Source organism: Delphinapterus leucas, chromosome 20, assembly GCF_059928025.1.
Source record: "Delphinapterus leucas isolate spDelLeu-1000000601 "Yukka" chromosome 20, BTC_Dleu_Yukka2, whole genome shotgun sequence".
Lineage (NCBI taxonomy): Eukaryota > Metazoa > Chordata > Mammalia > Artiodactyla > Monodontidae > Delphinapterus > Delphinapterus leucas.
Window position 1 is genome coordinate 48397734 of NC_143148.1, and position 7224 is coordinate 48404957.

Genomic DNA, 7224 nt, shown 5'->3' on the forward strand with positions numbered 1-7224 from the left:
TTGCATCTCCCTCCCTTAGACATCTTGAACTTAATAATATTTCTTATAAAATTTGGTCCAGAAGGAGTCAGGTGTATTTTTGAGATGATTGTAGTTAAGTTTTTAAAAGAACTGTCATTAGTGTCTGATTTTAAGCTGAAGAGTACTGTAAGGAGGTTCTCAAAAAGCACAAGTAGAAATTTTGTGTTGCAAAAATGTAATCTTATAGAGGTTTCTCTGGAGAAGGAGTTCCCTTGCTGAAATTTCTTGTCTGTCTCTTACTAGAAACGTCTTTTTCCTTATTCCACTACCAAGTTCCATGCTGGAGCTATGAGCTTAAAATTGGATTCCAAAACAGACTCCTCAGCTATAAAACCTCAAGTTTTTAAAATCTAGTTGTAGTGAGGTTAGGAACTGAACCAGGGACTACAGGAAAAGTTGGAGCATATTAATCCCTTGAGGGATTAATATTAAAATGGGGGGGCGCTGTTAATATTTTGGGTAATATAGTTGTTATAGGACCATCCTGTCCTTTTGCAGGACATTGAACATACCTGGCCCTGCCCACTCAATACTCCCACAAATTTCAAAGTGCTCTTGGTGGGGGCAGGGTATCGCCTGATTGAGAACCACCTCCTTAGGGATTTGTTGTTTTATTCAAATAAAGTAATTAGTTTTTCCTGTGCAGCTCATTTGAGAGGAACTTTGATATTTCCGCTCTTCTGCAATGGTGGTTCTATCTCACCTTCTGCAACAGGCCACAGGCTCTTCCTTCCAGGACATCCCCTTCCTCTCTTGTTTGTTGCTGTAAGAAGAGAAATTTTGGAGCCTTGGGGAGGGTCCCAGCAGTTTTCACTCTTGTGTCTTAAGAGTAGAAGAGTGAGGATTTCAGTGCACAGTTGACTAGATGCCTGGAAGTTGATGTGATGTCGTTGCTTGTGTTTTCAAGGTGCTTTTGGAACTCTTCATAGGCGCAGAAAACAGCTGTCAGTGAAATAAGTGGGGGAGTTCAGTGAGCTAGAGGCTTCCTCAAAAGGCGCGAGCTGATGTTATGTCAAGAGGTAGAATACTGGGGCCTCAGCTCCTCCTTGGAGAAGCTGTGACCTTGGACGAGACACCTCACCTCTCTTGAGCCTTGTCTTTGTTATTTTTAAAATACAAATACAGCCAGCCTGTAAAATTTAAAATACAAATACAGCCAGCCTGTAAAAGTTGCTGCCCAGATGCTGCGAGGATACACATGGTCACATTTGCCTTCTCTGGGCTGTGACCCTTGCACGCCCTATTTCCTTTGCCTGGAATGCTTTTCCTTCCATTCCGCCCAGGGATAGCCTTTTATGATCCCTTAGGGCTCGACTTAAATTTCTCCTTAGAGACCACTCTTAAAAATTGGCTCCCTCCTGTCAGTCTCTCCAGTCACTCGCCTGTTACCTTAATAGCACTTAACACATTGTATTTATCCATTTACTCTTTCTGTTTTAAGTTGACTAAATTTTAAGCTCCATGAGAGGAAGACTGTGCCTCTTGACCACTGTTGTAACTCCTGCACTCCATGTGCCAGGCAGAAATATTTGTTGAGTGAATGAATTAGAGTGCCGTATGTTCATCGGCTCATTTAATCATCACTATAACTCTAGGAGGTAAAATGTTTTAATTCCCATTTTACAGGGGAAGAAACTGAGGTGTAAAGGGAGGTTAAAGAACCTACACAAGGCCAGATAGCTAATAGGTGGCAGAGTTGGGATTGAAATGCAGCTCTGCCAGCATCAGAATCCACCTGGTCTCTTAGCCATTACCCTCTACTGCCTCTCAACCTAAAACATGAGGAAGCTGGATAGCGTCATGGAAATTGCACTGCTTGCGTGTCAGAGGGCTAGGCTCCTCCCACGGTTGGGCTGCTAGTTAACTGCCTGTCTTGTGACCTTATGCAAGTGAGTCATTTAGCCTCAGAGTCACCATTTCTCCACCTGTAAGATGGAGATAATACCTGTTCTGCTTACCTTGCCGGGTCGCTGTTGTGGTCTCATGAGATGGTGTTTACAAAAGCCAAATAACATAGAAATGGGAAGTGGTGTTCTTACAGGGGCACTTCTAGAGTTCTCTGCCTTCTTTCATTTCTTCAGAAGTTGCTGGACAGAGAGATTTAGGATCGTGTGAACTCTTTCCCCGAAATGGAAGCTAGTGTTCTCTACTGAAGTCTGACCTGTATTGTGGGGGCCGTCCATAATAAGAATGCCACTTGAGAAGAGCTGCTTTATAGAATCCGAGTAGAGTCCCTTCTTTTCCACATAAAATGCGTTTTGCTATAAGGTGTTTAACTCCTAATGGTTGGGTGGTATTCTGGAGGTCTGGTCATCCATTTGCAGTCCTGTTTATCTCAGAATACAGATTTCTAGATGTGGGGGAAAAAATATAGAGGCTCCACCGTGTTGGAAGGAAGAGGTTGCCTGTTTCCTGGGCCCTAATATAAAATGGCTGGTCATTGAGGTCTCCCTCCAACTTCTTAGCCAGATGCGTGTATACACGTGCATGTGCAGAAAACGAAACTGTTCTCTGTTGTTACCAAGCCATCAACAGGGGCTGATAGATGGTGACTTTTTGGTAAGTCTTTGAACGTGCCAGCAGGATATCTCATGGGTTCTACTTTGCTGCCACTCTAGGGTTCTCAAGTGATTTAATTTTCTTTGTTCTTAAATAATTAGGGAGAGTTGCCAATTCCATCGGAGTGGATCAGAAAGCCTCTTTGTGCCTCACTATAGGTGTGCTAGATGTAATGGTTCTCTCCATCGTTTCTGGAAAAGGAAAAGCATTCTGTGGCCTCCAAAGAGCATGATGGGTCCCTGCCCTGCAGAAGTTTTATTCTTAATGAAGACTGGGTTTTCTTGGAAGACTTTTTAAAAAGCAGAGTTTTTTAGCTATTACCATGAGGGCTTATTTTCTATAAAAGAAAAAAACAGTTCCCTTGAGGAGAAGATCGTTTCTTGAAGGTCACAGTTAATTCTCCCTCACTGGGGTTTGAAAGGTGTTGCAAGAAACAGTGGTTTCACTCTTAAAGTGTGTGTTTTATGGGATGTGTACATTTTGCCATTAAACAAAGACACACCCCAACTAGGTCACAAGGAATACTCTCTGAGCCAAGCCACTCTTTACCAGAAATGCAACTCCAGTTCCTTTTGGAGAAAGGAACATGCTTTGTATTTGACAGATGTGACATTCAACCCAAGCTTATTGGGCACCTACATTTTAGCAAACCCAATTTTAAAACTAAACTTCAATTTTGACAGTTTCAAAATTGGAAAAAAGTCATAGGGAAGTGGTGGTAACTTAAGCTCTTGGTTTTGCTCTTACTAACCCTTAAGTAGGGGGTGTTTTTAATGACTCGGTCACTGAGGCTGAGGTACCAAAATCTTGAAGTTAGTCCAAAACCTAAATGCTATTCCCCATCTTTTAGAATGATGGATGTGTACACATTTCCATTTGTTTCTTTTCCAAGCTTTGCCACGGCCTTGTCTCAGTCAAATGGTTCCTAGTGGTTACGGTGGGTGTAGGCTTGAGTATGAGAATGGACTTCTTACAGGCCTGGCAGTTTTCACCTCTGAATCTTATTTCCTCATAAGAACACAGGTTTATCCTTGAAACCAACAGTTGGGTTCCTGATTTTGATAGGCTAAATGGATGAGGGGTGCATAACCTGAAGACCAACCCTCAAGTGCGAAGCAAATAAAGAACCAGGTTTAATCTGAAAGCCGCAGCTGGGGTACTCTGTAGGCTGATGAGACTGTTTACCTTGAGATCTCCCTCGAGTTGTTGGAATTGAGAGTACAGCCTTCCTCTGTTGGGAGTAAAGAGGAAGGAGGAATTTGCTGTGCCCCGTAAAGTAAGAGGAGGCATGGCAAGAATTTATGGTGCACTCCCGGATCTGTAAGAAGGAGGCAGATGGAGACAAGAGCTCTCCTGATCTCTGTGAATGGTTCAAAGGGTTTTCAAGCTTGACTCTGTCTGGTCTTCTCTAGGGTCTCATTAACAATGCAGAGGACAGGACCCCACTCCCAGAGTTCAGTAGAATCTGAATTTGTAACAAATGATTCCACAAATGTAGTCAGAATACCGTCTATATCTGAAGTGCACCACTACCATGGATTTAACTTTTCTCTCCATAAACAGAGAGAAAGAACTCTGAATTCTTTTCTCATGCATTCATTAGCATCACTTTCAGTATCACTAAACTAGTCAGATATTTCCCAGGCAGAATACATACAAATCTTCTTTTCTATTGCTCCCAGAGGGTAGATCCACCCAGCAAGACCATTGTTCATTCTTTGGCTGTTTTCTTTTACATGGTACTAAGCATTTTTCTCCTACAGATAGGCCTGAGCCAATCTGCCTTGGTCCCGAGTTGCTCCGAACAGAAGGTAGTTGTGGCAGTGTCCCCTATCCTTGTGCTACAGAAGGGCTTCCTGAGTTACATCCTCTTTCTTATATCCCCAGCTAGACAAGTACAAGATCTCAGGATGAATCCAGACTTTAAAGTGGACAAAATACCCTTTTTTTTTTTTAGCTGACTAAAAGTATGAGACTTTGTGTGTGTAGATCTGTTGAGCTAAGATATTCATTTATTCAACTGAGATTGAGTGCTTCCAGTATACCCGGACCTGTGCTAGGTGCTGGGAATGTATATTTATTATGAAGGTGATTGGCATTACTTTGTTCTTTCTAAGAATTTTTGCTTCCCTCCTCCTTTAAGAGAAAGTCTGAATATTGCAGCTTGTGGAAGATTTTACCTTCTTCATCAGTTCCTCTGTTGAATAAACAAATTCAGGCGCTTGTCCATGAGGCTGCTACACGGATGATCTCCTCTCTACTCTTCACTCACGTTATTCCTTGTTAACTAAATTCTCTATCTGGGCTGGGGCAGGTGATCTTTTCTTTGTGGTTCCAGTCAAGTGCCTGGTAAGAAGAAATTCCTCATATGTGCCAATATAAATGGTCCTCTTATCTTCTCAATGAAAATATCAAAAGAAAACTGTTTTTCATTATCTTTGACTTCAGTATCTTTGTCATCCCTAGAGCCACTTTTCTTTCTGGTCACTGAACACTGTTTTCTAGAAGCCTGATCCACCGCCTTTTAAACCCATCTTTCTAAAATTTATCCCAGGCCGAAATGTACATAAGGAAATGTAAGAGTTTTCCTCCTTGGCCTTGTGTTTGTCTCTGAGCTCCACGACATTGACACTTTAGTGCTGTTTTAAGTAATTTTTAAAGCCTTGTTTATGATAGGCAGCAGTAGTGACTGAAATGTCATTTCCCCCCTGGAATAATTATTAAATCTGTGTTATAGTTGAGTATTTTTTTTTCATTTTAACATCTTTATTGGAGTATAATCGCTTTACAATGGTATGTTAGTTTCAGCTTCACAACAAAATGAATCAGTTATATATATACATATGTTCCCATATCTCTTCCCGCTTGCGTCTCCCTCCCTCCCACCCTCCCTATCCCACCCCTCCAGGCGGTCACAAAGCACCGAGCTGATCTCCCTGTGCTATGCGGCTGCTTCCCACTAGCTATCTACCTTACGTTTGGTAGTGTATATATGTCCATGCCTCTCTCTCGCTTTGTCACAGTTTACCCTTCCCCCTCCCCATAGCCTCAAGTCCATTCTCTAGTAAGTCTGTGTCTTTATTCCTGTTTCACCCCTAGGTTTTTCATGACATTTTTTTTCTTAAATTCCATATATATGTGTTAGCATACGGTATTTGTCTCTCTCTTTCTGACTTACTTCACTCTGTATGACAGACTCTAGGTCTATCCACCTCATTACAAATAGCTCAATTTCGTTTCTTTTTATGGCTGAGTAATATTCCATTGTATATATGTGCCACATCTTCTTTATCCATTCATCCGATGATGGACACTTAGGTTGTTTCCATCTCTGGGCTATTGTAAATAGAGCTGCAATGAACATTTTGGTACATGACTCTTTTTGAATTATGGTTTTCTCAGGGTATATGCCCAGTAGTGGGATTGCTGGGTCATATGGTAGTTCTATTTGTAGTTTTTTAAGGAACCTCCATACTGTTCTCCACAGTGACTGTATCAATTTACATTCCCACCAACAGTGTAAGAGGGTTCCCTTTTCTCCACACCCTCTCCAGCATTTATTGTTTCTAGATTTTTTGATGATGGCCATTCTGACTGGCGTGAGGTGATACCTCCTTGTAGTTTAGATTTGCATTTCTCAAATGATTAGTGATGTTGAGCATTCTTTCATGTGTTTGTTGGCAGTCTGTATATCTTCTTTGGAGAAGTGTCTATTTAGGTCTTCTGCCCATTTTTGGATTGGGTTGTTTGTTTTTTTGTTATTAAGCTGCATGAGCTGCTTATAAATTTTGGAGATTAATCCTTTGTCAGTTGCTTCATTTGCAAATATTTTCTCCCATTCTGAGGGTTGTCTTTTGGTCTTGTTTATGGTTTCCTTTGCTGCGCAAAAGCTTTTAAGTTTCATTAGGTCCCATTTGTTTATTTTTGTATTTATTTCCATTTTTCTAGGAGGTGGGTCAAAAAGGACCTTGCTGTGATTTATGTCATAGAGTGTCCTGCCTATGTTTTCTTCTAAGAGTTTGATAGTTTCTGGCCTTACATTTAGGTCTTTAATCCATTTTGAGCTTATTTTTGTGTATGGTGTTAGGGAGTGATCTAATCTCATACTTTTACATGTAGCTGTCCAGTTTTCCCAGCACCACTTATTGAAGAGGCTGTCCTTTCTCCACTATACATTCCTGCCTCCTTTATCAACGATAAGGTGACCATATGTGCGTGGGTTTATCTCTGGGCTTTCTATCCTGTTCCATTGATCTATATTTCTGTTTTTGTGCCAGTACCATACTGTCTTGATTACTGTAGTTTTGTAGTATAGTCTGAAGTCAGGGAGCCTGATTCCTCCAGCTCCGTTGTTCTTTCTCAAGATTGCTTTGGCTATTCGGGGTCTTTTGTGTTTCCATACAAATTGTGAAATTTTTTGTTCTAGTTCTGTGAAAAATACCAGTGGTAGTTTGATAGGGATTGCATTGAATCTGTAGATTGCTTTGGGTAGTAGAGTCATTTTCACAATGTTGATTCTTCCAATCCAAGACCATGGTATATCTCTCCATCTATTTGTATCATCTTTAATTTCTTTCATCAGTGTCTTATAATTTTCTGCATACAGGTCTTTTGTCTCCTTAGGTAGGTTTATTCCTAGATATT

At 41.1% G+C, this 7224-nt stretch overlaps 1 protein-coding gene across 2 annotated transcripts in view; it reads left to right on the plus strand.

Annotated features, from left to right (window-relative positions):
- ZNRF1 (zinc and ring finger 1) overlaps window positions 1–7224 on the plus strand; it is a 100925-nt gene that overhangs the window by 2607 nt on the left and 91094 nt on the right. The gene's annotated exons all lie outside the window — the stretch shown is intronic.